Raw genomic sequence first — 16458 nt, 5'->3', positions numbered from 1 at the left:
TCTCTTCCTCTTGGGATTCTTTACTCACCTTCTTTGACACATTGATTTCTTTTTCCTCACTTGAATCACTCAACTTCTCATCTTCCTCACTCTTTCTAGAAACTCTCTCTCTTCAAGCACTTTCCCACTCCTTGTGGTGATAGAATACACAGGTTTCTTAGGGTCAACTCCTTGTGAGGGTAAACATGAAGTGCTAGCATTCAAACTTTCTTCAAGGTATTAGCCAATTGAGTGATTTGAGTTTCAAGCATCTTATTGTGTGTCATCATCTCATTGAACTTTTTATCACTTACCGACATGTAAGTATTCAAAATTTTAGTTTTGTTCTTGATGATTTCTTCCAAGGTAGTTTTAGAAGATGAAGGTTAAGCATAGAAATTCTCACAATTACCGTGAGTTCTTGGAGCAAATCCGGGTGGGGGTCCCCTTTGGTTGTTGTTTTGAAACTTCCCCCGATTTTGGTTGCTCTAATTACCCTAGTTTTAATTTTGGCCATTGTTTTGGTATTGGCTACCATAGCCTTGACCTTGGTTTTGGTTTCTATACCCTTGGCCTTGGTTTTGATTATTATATCCTTGATTATTATAGTTCCCTCGGAAATTTTGATTTCCTTGGTTTCTATAACCACCATTGTTATAATTATCAAAATTCTCTTGTTGGTGAGCATTTCTATTCCCAAAGTTTCTTCATCCATCAAATATTTGTGGACAATTCACTTACTCACAATCATCATTATCAACATCATCATAATTCTCAAATGCATATGGACAATTAGAAGAATCATGGAGGAGTAAAGTTAGAAGATGTACCTCTCCCCTTATTGTGGGAGGGAAGAATTGGTGCTTGTGAAGAAGCACTCTCAAGATTTATCTTAATTGAGGTCATCTCCTTTCCCAAGTTTGATATTTGTGAGGACAAATTGTTGATGGCATTTAGATGGTTGATTGAATATACCGTTGAACCGCTTTTTCTTGTCGACTCTCTCTCACCTTCTTGCCAATCCATGTGATACCTTACCACATCTTCAATTAAGTCCACCACTTCATCCTCCGTTTTGTTCATGATAAGGCCTCCGGCACCAGCATCCAAGCAAGACTTACCTTGGGGGCTTAAACCTCCATAAAAGATTTGGATGATTTGATAGGTAGGAATCCCATGGTGTTGGCACTCTCTTTGGTACTCCTTATACCTTTCCCATGCCTCATAAAGACTTTCATTTGGCTTTTGCTTGAAGCTTTAAATGAGAGCTCTTGCTTCGGCTGTCTTCTTTTGTGGATAGAACCGAGATAGAAACTCCTTAATCACTTCATCACATGTCCTCAAAGAGTTTGGCTTCACCTCCTTGTCTAACCACTCTAAGGCACGTCCAATAAGAGAGAAAGGGAAAAGCTTAAGTCGAATAAACTCTTGAGAAACCCCGTTCACCATGATTGTGTTGCAATACTTCTCGAATTCCTTAAGATGGTTGAGGGGACTCTCTTGCTTTGCACTACTATATTGACGCCTTTCTATCAAAGTGATCATCGCCAATCTTATCTCAAAGTCATTTGCCAATTTCGTAGGAGGAGCAATCCCGCTTTCAAACCTATAAGCTCTCGGAGTTCCCAACTCCTTCAATGCTACTCTCAGATTAGCTCCCATGCTTTCTCGTTCTTCTTCTTCTTCTTGATGGATTTCCCTCTCTTGGGGGACTTGAACATGAGGAATGATTGGTGATCCGTGCCATTTATGGCACCTTTAGGCTATGTTTTCTTTATATTTCTATGCTCCTTTGTAGTCGTTTATGTCGTGTTTTTAGAGAATAATGCTCGATTCGCGTGTTTTTGTGTTAGTTTAGAGAAATGCATGCTTTTAATGGTTTTCTTATCATTTTATTCATTTCATGGCTATTTCTCTTGCTTCTCCGTTTCTTTGTCTTGTTTTGTAGGTACGTCACGGGCTATATGCATGGGAATTGAAAATAGCACCCACTAGGATCAATATGCACTTTTCGGAATTGAATTTGAGTTTGAAACAAAGGAAAACGAAGGATTGCAAAGTATCAAATAGGACCTTTGTGCATTGTTTTAGTCATATCTCAAGTTCTAGAGATTGGATTAGGGTGATTCAAGTTGGGTTGGAAACTAGACTTGAAGAGCTTTCCAATGATAGGTCGCACGCCTTCATAAGATTCTTAGATCGGAAGTTACAGCCTTCTGAAGTTGGCCTAGGAAAACTGCCGCGGGCGCGGGGTTGCTGCTGCTCCAAAACTGCCGTATTTGGGCAGTAAGCACCCGCGGTTGTCCCGAGGGCTCCCCGAGGGCGCGGGCCTTGGCCCCGCGGGCGCAGGCTTGGGTCGCGGGCGCGGTTATCGGGGTGTCCGTTCCCCTCCGCGGGAGCGGCCGATTTCTCCGCAGGCGCGGGTTTCTGGGTCTTTTACGATTTTAAGCTTCTTTTCTCCGTTTTTATATAGTTTTTGGTTTCCTTTATTCTTGATTCATGTAATTCTTTAGTTTTAGGATAGTTTTCTCTCTCTTAGGTTGAGAGCTTCTCTCTCTAGATTAGGCTAGCTTAGGAGTAGTTTTAGAGAGAGAAAGTGAAAAATTTCAATGGTGATTGAGAGATTGAAGATGCAAGTGTGACAATTGTGTTGGAGATCTTCCTAATTATCAATGAGCATTTCTAAACTCTATCTCATTCAATTGCTTTGTTTAATTTGATGTTTGTTTGGTTTGATTTTGATTCTTGATGTTTGATTAGAGTAATTGTTCTTGATATTTTGTTGATTCTTGTTCTCTATAGTTGATAGTAGATTTGATCATGTTTCTTGAGTAGTTTACTTGCTAGGGTTTGGGTAAACATGTGTGATTGATGGATTGAGATTGATTTGGGAATTTGAGTAGTTCTTGTGTTGTGATTAAATTGATTCATAGAGGTTTGCATGTTTCATAAGTTTGATTGGAGTAGCTAACCATGATTGCTAGCATTGATTGCATGATTGAATTGATTGACATGACCACTTGATATCGATTTAATCATAATTAGTTGAGTATTTGATTATGTTTCTTCATATTGTTTAGCACTAGAGAAATCTATGTTAGAGAGTGTGAGGATGATTAGTTGAATGCCTCTAATTGCTCCTACTATTTGTCTTTGCATTGCTTGGATTGCTTAACTCCCTAATTACCTTGGTTATCATGAATACATGTTGATCCCCATTCCCTAGTGTTTCATTTGTTTGGTTCTTGATTTAGGAAGTAGAATAATGTCACCTTTCACTTTAGACTTCGACCTAGCTTAGGCGTTAATTAGAAATACTTGAACATAACCGTTCCTAGTGGTTCGACCCTTGACTTACGTCTATACTTGTATTTAGGTAGTTGAGTGATTATAAATTTGTTTGACCGTAGGGAGGATTAGTTCAACGACATAGTTTTCCCCACGTCAAAATGGCGCCGTTGCCGGGGAACGGTGTCTATGTTTGAGTGTTTTTAATTGCTTGAGTCTAGGTCTTTGTGTATACTTTTCTTTTATTTGATTTTTGCTTGTTTTGTATAATATGGAAAATTTCTCGTTTCCTCAATTAGAGGATGAGCCATTTTGGGTGTACTTTAATAGATTAGAGGACTTCATTAGTTACCATGGTTGGGATATTTGGGAGGCTTGCGAGATTTGTTATCATAATTTGAATGAGCAAACTAGAGACATTGTTGAAAGCATGTATAATGGTAGATTTCGGGCATTGTCAATCGATGATGCTTAGGACTTTTATGTGTGGTTTGCTAGAGATAGTTATGATCGTGGTCATGGTTATTCAAATGTTTCCATTGATGATTGTTATGGTTCATGTTCCATGAATGATGAATCTTGCATGCCTACTTGTGCCCCCATTCCCCAATTTGATGATGCCACTCATAACTCTAATGTTGATCCTTGCATGCTTGAACATAATTCTTTCCCTCATGATGCTCCTCAATGCTCTTCATCTTTCCAATCTTTAGATCCTACCTTTGAGTCGTCTTATAATCAAATTGGTGGTTCTTTGAGAAAATTGGAGATGAATTCTAATTTGGAACCAAATGAGATGAGATATTTGGGGATTGTAAGAAGCCAAATGGAAATGTTGAAAAAGTTGGAAGAGAGTAATGAGGTTGTTTTTAGAAAGAATGAGGAGATGGAGAGTCAATTGTCATCAATATTGAATGTAAATGAAGTTTCTACCACATTGGTAGATATGGAAGATGATGACGATGATTGTTTTGAGAGCTCCAAAGTTTGCAAGGAGGATGTTAGAGAACCTACGAGTGAGGAAAAGGGTGTAGAGATGGACGTTCCTAAAAAGAGTTTGCATTTTGAACCTCCTTCTAAATTTGAATATTGTTCCATTGAGCCTTTAGAGGGAGTTGAAGAGAAACTAAAATTTTTGGCTTCTCTTAATATTGAGGAAATGGTAATTCAAGTTATGAAGGATGGGATATTGCAATTTTTGAAGCGTGAAGAAGTTGTTAGGAAAGAGAGTAAGGACGAGGAGGATGAAGTAGTCTCTATGGGAGATTGGATGTTTGAGGGTGGTGAGGATCAAGAGGTTTTAAGTGTTGAGAAACCAATTAGTGAGTCAATTCTCCCACCCACCTCCCTTGATTGTGATTTCATTCTTCCATACCTTAATCTTGGAAACCAACCTTCTTCCACCCCATCTCCTTTGCATGATGACCATGGTTTCTTTGAGGGTAAGGCCTTGAGCCTAGATGATTTTGATGAAGAAGAGGTTCCATATGATAAGTTTGAGGAGGTAGAGCCTACTTTTGATGATTATGAAGATGGGAGTGAAGTGTTTGGTGAAGTTGAGTCTCCAACTCCTATCTCTAATGTTAAACAATTGCCTTCCCTTTTCACCTTTGATGAACCTTTCTCTTCTACATTTTCCACCATTGAGAATGGTAAGGCCTTTTTAAAGGGAGATTGTAATTCTCATGTTTATTTTGAGTTACCTCCCAAGTTTGACCCTCAACCCTTTGATGAGCATCCTTTGAACCTTGATCGTGATTTGAAGCTTTTGAGAGCTCTCTTAGGGTGTGAAGTTTGTGAGGAGGATGTGATTGAGAATGAGCTTTATTTGAATGATGATGAGTTGGAGGAGAGCCCTTTTGATGTGAGTTCATTGGATGAAAGAGCTTGTGTTTCAATGGATAGTGGTGTAAGTGAGCAACCAATTCCTATTCCTTCGCCTTACACCTCATTTTCAAGAAAGCTTGATCTTGTTCCCTCCTATCCCATGTCATTACCTTCTTTTCTCATATCCCCTCCTCTTGATAAGCCTTTAGTCCCCCAAGTGCCTCATTTGATGACTTTTGAGGATGATGGGGGGGTTTTCAACCAAAAATATTTTGTTAGGAAGAGTATGTCTTCTTCTTTTTCTTTAATTTCTCTTCCTTTTTCTTATATTCTTGTTTTTCCCTTCTCTCCTTCTTCTTGGCATACTTCTTCTCAACTCCATAGGTGTGCACTAAGCTTGTTGCATGCCTTTCTTTTGTCATGTGCATACTTACTATCATATGAAATGTGTAGTAGTACATTTGACAAGCTCTTGCGATCGTTGCAATATTATTTTACTAGATGGTCAAGCTTGGACCTTAAGCAAGCCTTTCTCGGGAAGTAACCCGTGTTTTAGATTAGTTTTTCCTTTGTTTTTAGAATAGACTTTTTTTTCTCTAATGGAAATGTTTGTGTGCCTTTTGTTAGGTACATGACTTGATATACTTTGGTGCTTCGATTTGGATCAAGAATCAAGGAAGGATGACTCCTATTTTTGCGAGCATATGGAGACAAGGTTCAATTCTTGAGAAATAAGCTTTGAAAGGTTTAATTTGGTCGTTTGCGGGTATTCGCACCCACCTCAATTCCGGTAATATCCTTCCTTGCTCTTTCTCTAATGGTTGATGCCATGTTGGACATATGTTGGCTTGTTGGATTGTTCTCCTTGTTTTCCCCTCCCATGGACTATATGATTTATGTTTGAGTGTAATGTCTCATTCAAGCTTGGGGGAGGGTATTCTATCATGTTTGGTGGGATGTTGATTCATGTATGCTATGCACCTTTGTATATGCTTTTCCATGTTCTTATATTTTGAAAAACTCCAAAAAGATTTTTGTTTCTATCAAGGCAAATTTGCAATGTGTTTTTTCTGTTCTTGCTTTGGACATAATAACATTTGGACTTGTATAATTGAATGCTTTTCTTCCTAAATGGTAGTGGTGTGCACGGTTTGAGATTACGTTTGGTTGATTCTAGGATAAAGCATGCTAAGGTAGTTGTCTAGAACTAGGGGGATCATGAAGCCGGATTCTACTTGTTTGTGGCATGTTTGGTAGCTGCTCCCTTTATTCGATTTGACAACCTTAGTGAGTTTTTGCTACAACCATGTGAGATTTATATTTGTTCAAGCTTTCATCATATTCTTGCATGAGCGACATGGATCATTGACTTTGCAAGCCTAATCTATAAAGCTTGATGTATGATTCTTAAACCCGAGACCGAGCTATCTAGGGAGGACAAAGGCACCTTTTTCGGGGTGGTATTTTTCATTTTTAGGTTAGTTTGTTTCATATTTGTTTTTGGGTTTCCATTTGCCTTCTTGCAACCATTTGAGCCTATTTCCTTCTTTTCAAGCCACATCTTTAGATCTTTGGCCTTTTGTTTCATTTTCTTTCTTTTCTTGTTTTTGTGAAGCAAATTGACCATATTTGATGGAGTTTGTTGTGGTGAAGTTGGATGTTTGGTTTTTATGAGTGCAAGATTGTGTTAAGTTTTCTTTGTGAATAATGGCAAGTGTATATGAGTAAAAGCCGTCCTTAATCATAAAAGGCATGGACTAATAAATTGCATTATAGAATAAGCCGTCCGAATTTAGCAAAAGGCGAGGACATTGCAAGTTTAAGTAAAAAAAAAAGAAAAAAAATTGATTGAAAAAGTGAAAATTCAAAAATATTTTGATGTATTCTTTTCTCCTTCTAAGCATTGAGGACAATGCTACATTTAAGCTTGGGGGAGAAGCGTTTACGCTTTTTGTATATATTTCTTGTGAGTATAGCTTCAAATAAGCTTGGGGGTGTTGCTTTTGTTTGGTGATTTCTTGATCATGTTGTTAAGGATTGATCACCCTTTTGCTTCACTTTTTAGGAAAACCGCCAAATTTTAAAAATTTTAGCCTACCTTCACCCTTTATGCCTTACGTTACAACCTTCGGCAAAGACCTTTCGACCTAGAAAGTTGAGTCACTATTCGGGGGAGGGAATCATGGGTCATTGCCTAAGGAAAGGGGATGCGAAGTCAAGATGTCGAGTAGCCAAAAATTTGATTTTTTTTTTTCCGGTTCCTTCGCGGAATCTATGAGATGCTCACTAAGGGGAGATATGAGATTAGTAGGGGGAACGCGGTAAGACTGTTTGGGATGAAAGTGGAGTGTGATAACTAGTTCCTATGCTTAGCATATTTATGTTTCAGTCAACCTAAGGTATCTTATAGCGTGCACTCCCTTACTTGTTTAGAAAGATTTGCATCCACTTGTGCTTGTACATTTGCAAAAGTCCTTTCATGAACATTTGTTTGCTTTTCTTGTATTTTCTTTTCTTTTTCATGCTTTGCCTTGTTTGTATTATTATGAGAGTTATGGGTAAACTCTTAGGATACCCTTACGAGAGCATCACTCGTCCTCTAGGGCGATCTAGGGGTTTAAATGGCTTGTCTTTAGTTGCTAAAATTGACCGTGATTCCTACGAAAGTGAGTTAGTGTATATTCCCTTCTTCTCTAGTTCTCTTGTTTCTTTTTTTTGCTTGAATAATGTCATCATTTTTCCCTTGGGTTGGATTTTGTTTTGCTCGAGGACGAGCAAAAGTTTAGCTTGGGGGAATTTGATCCGTGCCATTTATGGCACCTTTAGGCTATGTTTTCTTTATATTTCTATGCTCCTTTGTAGTCGTTTATGTCGTGTTTTTAGAGAATAATGCTCGATTCGCGTGTTTTTGTGTTAGTTTAGAGAAATGCATGCTTTTAATGGTTTTCTTATCATTTTATTCATTTCTTGGCTATTTCTCTTGCTTCTCCGTTTCTTTGTCTTGTTTTGTAGGTACGTCGCGGGCTATATGCATGGGAATTGAAAATAGCACCCACTAGGATCAATATGCACTTTTCGGAATTGAATTTGAGTTTGAAACAAAGGAAAACGAAGGATTGCAAAGTATCAAATAGGACCTTTGTGCATTGTTTTAGTCATATCTCAAGTTCTACGGATCGGATTAGGGTGATTCAAGTTGGGTTGGAAACTAGACTTGAAGAGATTTCCAATGATAGGTTGCACGCCTTCATACGATTCATAGATCGGAAGTTACAGCCTTCTGAAGTTGGCCCAGGAAAACTGCCGCGGGCGCGGGCTACAGTACCCGCGGGCGCGGGGTTGCTGCTGCTCCAAAACTGCCGTATTTGGGCAGTAAGCACCCGCGGTTGTCCCGAGGGCTCCCCGAGGGCGCGGGCCTTGGCCCCGCGGGCGCGAGCTTGGGCCGCGGGCGCGGTTTTCGGGGTGTCCGTTCCCCTCCGCGGGCGCGGCCGATTTCTCCGCGGGCGCGGGTTTCTGGGTCTTTTACGATTTTAAGCTTCTTTTCTCCTTTTTTATATAGTTTTTGGTTTCCTTTATTCTTGATTCATGTAATTCTTTAGTTTTAGGATAGTTTTCACTCTCTTAGGTTGAGAGCTTCTCTCTCTAGATTAGGCTAGCTTAGGAGTAGTTTTAGAGAGAGAAAGTGAAGAATTTCAATGGTGATTGACAGATTGAAGATGCAAGTGTGACAATTGTGTTGGAGATCTTCCTAATTATCAATGAGCATTTCTAAACTCTATCTCATTCAATTGCTTTGTTTAATTTGATGTTTGTTTGGTTTGATTTTGATATTTGATGTTTGATTAGAGTAATTGTTCTTGATATTTTGTTGATTCTTGTTCTCTATAGTTGATAGTAGATTTGATCATGTTTCTTGAGTAGTTTACTTGCTAGGGTTTGGTTAAACATGTGTAATTGATGGATTGAGATTGATTTGGGAATTTGAGTAGTTCTTGTGTTGTGATTAAATTGATTCATAGAGGTTTGCATGTTGCATAAGTTTGATTGGAGTAGCTAACCATGATTGCTAGCATTGAATGCATGATTGAATTGATTGACATGACCACTTGATATCGATTTGATCATAATTAGTTGAGTATTTGATTATGTTTCTTCATGTTGTTTAGCACTAGAGAAATCTATGTTAGAGAGTGTGAGGATGATTAGTTGAATGCCTCTAATTGCTCCTACTATTTGTCTTTGCATTGCTTGGATTGCTTGACTCCCTAATTACCTTGGTTATCATGAATACATGTTGATCCCCATTCCCTAGTGTTTCATTTGTTTGGTTCTTTATTTAGGAAGTAGAATAATGTCACCTTTCACTTTAGACTTCGACCTAGCTTAGGCGTTAATTAGAAATACTTGAACATAACCGTTCCTAGTGGTTCGACCCTTGACTTACCTCTATACTTGTATTTAGGTAGTTGAGTGATTATAAATTTGTTTGACCGTAGGGAGGATTAGTTCAACGACATAGTTTTCCCCACGTCAATTGGCAACCCTTATCATTGTTACGGTCCTCTCAATTTTCGGATCAAATGGCTCTAAATTTCGATCTCGTGCCCTACGCAAACAAAACTCAAAGCAAAGTATCAATAGCACGGCCACAAATGTAACCTAAAAGAAAGAAAATCTTTTTTATTTTTCAAATAAAATAGAATAGACTCAATCAACAATAGAAATCACCATGCCGTTCCTTGGAAATGGCGCCATTTTTGACACGAGTATAAACCTAGGTCGTAGGTGTCTAGATTTCCTGGTCAAAAAAATTTGTAAAACTAAACCCAACCCTAGGTATAGGGGCAAGTCCAGGTCGAACCTAAGGGAAGGCGGTATTGCTAAGGTCTAAGCTAAGCTATTCCGAAATCATAAAACGGTGGGTTGGTCTATGCTATCAAATCAATTCAATTCAAACTAACAAATGAAATCAATAATCAAAACACTAGGGAATTTAGGATCCACATGCAACAATGATAAACTTGCTAATTTGGCGGGAATTTGATCAATTAATCAATGCGAGGGAAAAAGATAGTTGCAATCAAAATCACTCAAGAAAACCTATTTCCTAGGGTCAAGTTAGATGTCTCTAAAAATGACTTCAAAGGAAAATCGCAAATCAAGATCAATCAATAACAATAACATCCAAATCAATTGTTCGTGTCATTGAAAGCTATTATGCAATCTAGCATGATCATCACGGTTAGCTACTCCTCTTCAAATCAAACACATGCACAAATTTCATCAACCAATTTAATCACATCAACAATTCAATCAAAAACCCCAAATTAGCTATAAATTATCACCAATACATGCTTCACCACATCCCTAGCAATGGAACTACTCACTACTCATGGTCAAATTGAAAAGCATAACAAAAGTAATCATCAATCTCATCATCAACATTGTAATCTAAATATCAACAATCAAAATCAAGCTAAACAATAGAAATTCAACAATATATCAAAATCAAACATAAAATTGCATTAAAAAGGAAAGAATTCTTAAAAAACTTTGGATCAATATCGAAGAGGAATGAAGATCACAATATCACAATCATCAAGCACCAATTTTTCTCTCTAAAAACTAAGAACAGTATCACAAAATCAAGAGCTTCTCTCTCTAAAATTCTAATCAAATTCTAATTCTAATTCAATTATAAGATTATTCTCTCTCTAGAAATGAATGAAATCTATATATAGTAAAACTAACTAAGGAGAAGTTAGTTAGATGTCCAAAAGAAACCTCAAAAGGCACGGCCTCTCACCCCTAAGCACGACCGCAACAAAATGAGTACGGAAATAGGGGGAGGAGAGGCGTGCGGCCGCTCCTCCCTCGCATACGGCCGCGCCATGGGAGCAGGGGATGAGCCTTAGGTGCGCTCGAAGATGCCCTCGTGTGCTCCATATGATGCATGTTGCTAAGGCAATTTCTTGAAGCCCTTATGGTGGGGTCAAGACCGTCTTTTAATGTCCACGCGACATGAGAGCACGGCCTTAAAGACTTGACCCTTGCACGCCTTTGCTTTTGGGCTTCAAAGGGAGGAACCGGGATGCATCTTTGGCCTTGAATACCCTGAGAGAACGCCAATGAGCTTCTTGAACATCACCAACTTCCTAAAATCAAAGAAAAGAAACAAGTAAAGAAGAAAATGCAAAATAAACTAAGAAAAGCAAGAAAGTAAGCAACTAAGGAAAATGCAAAATAGAGAAAATACAAGTAAAGCTAAAGAAAAAGAGGTAAAAGAGATGTAAAATCAAAGAGAAATCATCCTTAAAGAAGCTAAATGAGTGCCATAAATGACACTCATCACATAGGTGATATAAACAGCTGGAATATGTCAATACTTTATTAGTCAAAAGCTTGTCATGATCGGCCCATATGAATGTGTGACATTCCACTCCCATTTAATTTTTCTTTTGTTGCACGAGTAACATTAGCCCATTATTGGTAACATGTGTTTGGGCTTTAAACTGAAAACCCCAATGGGCTTCTTAATGTAAATTGAATAGGATAGTTAGACCCTATATAATAATGTAGGGCTAGTTAAAGTACAATTTTACGGCTCTTTATATTGGTATGTATAATATTTTGGCCAAATGAAGTTGTATTCTTTCACATGAGTTCAAGTGAATTTGTACGTGGGTCCTATACTACATAACATTAGCCCAGAAGAAAGTGGATGTGCCTCATAGGCAAATACAGACTATTAAGTCTCAACTAAACCAGTGACTATAAAAAGGTAATAAATAATTCTCGTTTTGTAGAGTACAATGCCGTTAATAAAAAAAATGTAATTCTAGTTTTGTAGAGTACAATGCCGCTAATCATGGAGTCACAACTAACTGAATACATTGTTCACTCATCCAACCTAACACATCAGAGTACGAGTGGACTTACGAGCCGTAGAGGTAGAATCATCATGAAGTTCTTCCCCTAGAATTGGCATATCTATGTCTATACCGAAACTCCCATTTATAGGAGCGATACACTTTACAAACCAAGGTTCCCAGTGCGATCCGGTCTCCTTTTCCTCCTAGGCTTCACATGCGACGTTTTCGCTGATCCAAAAGCACATACCTGGTGATAGTCGGGTACGTATAAAACCACAAAATCATTAATATCAGAAAAAGTATTGACCAATAACTACGATTACTAGTGTTTACCGAAAAATTGGCATCGGTAAAAGGACCGCCACTATCCCAGGAATCCCTTGGATGTTTTCCCTGTACGCCAAATCCAACATCTAAGCATGGACACAAACATTAGTCTGATTGCGATATCAATGAAGAATTACTTACCATACGAGTGAGGTGAATCTATCATTACTTACCCCTAGCTTTCCGTAATCACTGTTTGCATATAGACGATCAACCTTGGAAGCAGCGCTAATGTTTTGCATATCCCATACACTTAACCTTGGATAAACAGACCACTTCATAGGGTCTATGTTCAAATTTGTCCAGATAATAAACCTATACACAAAAATGTTAATTATTTGTGCGAGATAGAAAGATATTTCACAATGTATGCTTCGAACGATATCAGTTCACTAACTACAATGAACAACAAATAATCCCCGTTGCCACCAGCATAGCCTTGGCATAAAACCTTTTTGAAAAGCTCATGACACTACCGATAAATTTTGTGAATACTAGGTTACACCAGTCATACTGATCACATTCCATTGCACATGTCAGTGCAGGGACAAGATCAGACGACAGTCGTGGTGACTACGTCGGGCAAAGAACCATGTGTAGTGACAAAAGAAGAAATAGTGTCTTAAATTCGATTTCCTCGTCCTCTTCCCACTCACCCTCAACTCATTCCATCAGGCAAGAGTTAACGTGTATACCCTTAGCAGTATATACCCTTCCTTTATATATGTTGTTGGTGGTCTCCCAAGATTAGCCGTATTTCTTCAACAACGTTTCAACCTTTAGACGCAGCTTGTCATTCACATTCTTCTTCTATGGTACAACTTTTCCATTTTTTTGAAGGCCTAAGACCCAATGGACTTGATTCTAGGACAACTTTAGCTTCATACCATTAGGAGACAGTAGAATCTTGTTTAATGGATTAACACGGCTCAATAGCTAATATTCTAGCAGTTTAGGAAGTTGCATGCTTGATGCTAGATAAAGTAGTCCCCTAAATCCCATGTCGTGCACCCACTTCTTTCTTTTTCCATCCAACTTCTGACATATTCTACCAAATGACTCAATACGGCATGTTAAATTTGGTGCATGTAGTACATGTCAATGCAAAAATTTCGAGTCAACCACATTCAACATAGAGACGAATGGTCTTACCATTTTTAAAACTTATATAATAAAAAAGTAACAAACCTTACTCCTACCCCTTGCTTGATATAGCAAGACTTCACCTTTAGCTTTAACTAACCCGCCCACAGTCAAGTGATCATCCTGTTGAATACAAGCAGTAAGCAACCTACATAACTTTGAAATTTAAACTTCAGTAAAATAAAACTAGCAGAATCAGATAGCGTAAATTAAACTTTATGATACCTCAAAAATCTCAGGGCGAAGTTCTACAAGCTTCCCATTAGCTCTAACACTTTATGTTGTCCTGTAAACCTAGTTCGGGATGTAACATAAATCATCACAAGCTCTCTAAAACACAAGTGAAATAATTAGGGTGTCCGTTAATACCTGCTGACCATCCCTTCTCCTTTTTTATCTAGCCCCAGTGCCTAAATTTGTTACCATAAAGTAATAATTAGTAAAAGTTCTCGCCTTATCATAATAAGTTAAAGTGTAAGTTGTTATCACCAAATCAAGATCACCATCCGAAATCTCATTATCTGAGGATGAATAGCTCAAGTCCATTGTAATCCTAAAGCTAAATAAACATAAAATTCGTTGAATTACACAAGTCCAATAGAAGTAAAGTGAAAGTATCAAAACACAAAACTCAATATTACACAGCAATTACCTTACAACTTACCATTGTAGCTAGAATTGGTTCGAACATGTTCTTTGAAACTAATTGGCTTGCAACTTCCTTGACGTAGATACAATAATAACCAATAGGTATTAAATTTTATCTAATTCTAAAACAAGGGAATTGTTCACTAATAAAAATAATTAATAAATAAAACAAATGCAATTAAACAACATTACAAAAAAAAAAAAAAAAAATCGTGTTGGTACAGCAGTTTACGCTAGGTTCACTAAATATTTTAGGTTATACAAGCTATCTCGCAACGTACCAACAATAATGTCCTTCCATCCGCCCTCTTATCCTCAAGTTATATTATATATATATATATATATACCTCAACTCTTTCTATATCATCATATTCAATCTCCCCAAGCACATTCAAAATTATATAACACGCAGTCTTGCATACCTAAACCAATGTTATTTTTTCTCCCTAATTTTATTCTCAACACCTGCAACTCCAACTTTAAGGCCATTCAAATTATACAACTCACATACCTAAACCAATGTCATAGTTTCTCCCTAATTTCATTCTCAACAGCCGCAACTCCAACGTTCCCCCTAACATCATCATTCGTAATTCCGCAATTTTATGTATCTCCACACATACACACCTCAACTAATCATATTTTTTTTTAATATTATAACATTCCAATGCACACAATGAAGCTAGTATCATGGCCATCTAATAGTATTTTTACATTAACACCAAAGTTTACATGAGGACACGAAAGGTTAAATATTTTCACTCTTAGGCAGCTCTTCATCGTTTAACTTCTACTAAATCCTCTTTGGGACTCCCTTCTAGTGCCAAAACAATACTCCATGTACTCAATTTTACTTCAACTTCTTAGTCTAAAACCTCTAGGCTGTAACAACTGTCTCCATTGCTCAAAATTAACATAAACCTCAACATTGCAACCCATACAACAATGCTTGTCGATTGATAAGTTGATAGAGTATTCACTTCTAACTTCAATAGTATAATTGGGTAACATCTACATTACTACAAAACCCGTGTATTTTGGACGCTTTTGCCTCAACGCCGTGGTTATGGCGTCAGTGTACGATTTTGGGTTCCGTATTTTCTCGACGCTTTTCCAAGTTGAAGAACTTTTCGACACTGAAAAGCGTCGATAAAATCACATTTTAGTGTCGAGAAAACCACATGCCATACTCGTGATTTAAGCTGAGCCTGCAATTTTAAAATTTAGGGGAAAAAAATTGCGGGTTGTATTAAAATAATACCCCCAATTATTTCAAAAAAAAAACCCTAATTACTGATATGCGGTGATGCCCTATTCATCAAATCATCAATTACAACTATTCTCTGCTCTAGCTCCTCGCACTCAACTGCCCTTAATCATCAGCGTTTCAGGGTGTTTCTCGCTCAACTTCAACGAATTTGAAGGGGATTTGCTTGTCACTTTCATAAATTTCAGGTAATTGATCTTCAATTTGCTTTACAATTTTGTTGATATTTATATATCGATCGTTTTTGGCTTACCCTAACATCTCACAATTCCTAAAATTTCGTTAAAATTGTGTATCATTCTTTGCATGTGTTTGATTTTGAATTGGAGTAGAACAAGAATCAGTCTCTTGTTGCAAGGTAATTTTTTTCCCTTAATTAGATAAATTAATTTGTTTTTATGTCTTTTTTTCGTGAGTTCTACTTTAAAAATTAAGGTTCTCCTGTTTTTTTTGTAGTTTTTTTAATGGGTGTTTGTTATTAATTTTATGGCATTTTCTAGGGCCTTATATAATGGCAATGTAGCATTATTTACTGAAACTCGACTTTCGGGAGGTGGGATTACTGAATATGGGGTAATTGTTATAGGTTCAGTCTTTTATTATGATTATGGCATTGAGGTTCAAATTCTTTTGTATGGTCCTTGTGTTCTTGGTACATATTGCTAGAGATATTGAGGGGTTGGTGGATCAATTGAAGGGAATGCTTCCATGTGCCTTGCTTATTGGTTTTCAGCAGGGGAGAAAAGGATAATTGATCATTAGCCATTAGCCGTTAAACGTTAGGTGTTAGGTTTGTATGCGTTGGTCAGGTTTATGTCTATGATACTTATGCTACTCACTCATTCTCGTATTGATATGTCACATTTGAATAATGTGGTCAAGCTTTGATCATTAATATCCTTTCATATATTACTTGAAAAATCTTATAAAAAAAATGTGATTGATATTGCCATTTGACGATTTAGCTTGTTCTTGTTGCTTGGTTATCTTCCTTGATAGCTTAAAGTAGCTGAATGGTAATTCAAATTATTATCAGATACATAGTACTATAGTTTTAACACTTATTTATGTAGTTAACTTGCTAGAGCACTTTTTTTGAAAAAAAAT

General features: G+C 37.4%; 1 non-coding gene across 1 annotated transcript; it reads left to right on the top strand.

Annotated features, from left to right (window-relative positions):
* Positions 1-1150: 1150 nt before the first annotated feature.
* Positions 1151-1256, top strand: LOC145577255 (small nucleolar RNA R71). The gene has a single exon (XR_014098713.1). It is a non-coding gene; the product is annotated as a small nucleolar RNA R71 (small nucleolar RNA).
* The last annotated feature ends 15202 nt before the right edge of the window (positions 1257-16458 follow it).

The sequence above is a fragment of the Chenopodium album genome, chromosome 13, assembly GCF_948465745.1.
Source record: "Chenopodium album chromosome 13, dcCheAlbu1.1, whole genome shotgun sequence".
Lineage (NCBI taxonomy): Eukaryota > Viridiplantae > Streptophyta > Magnoliopsida > Caryophyllales > Amaranthaceae > Chenopodium > Chenopodium album.
This window is presented reverse-complemented; position numbering and strand designations above follow the sequence as displayed.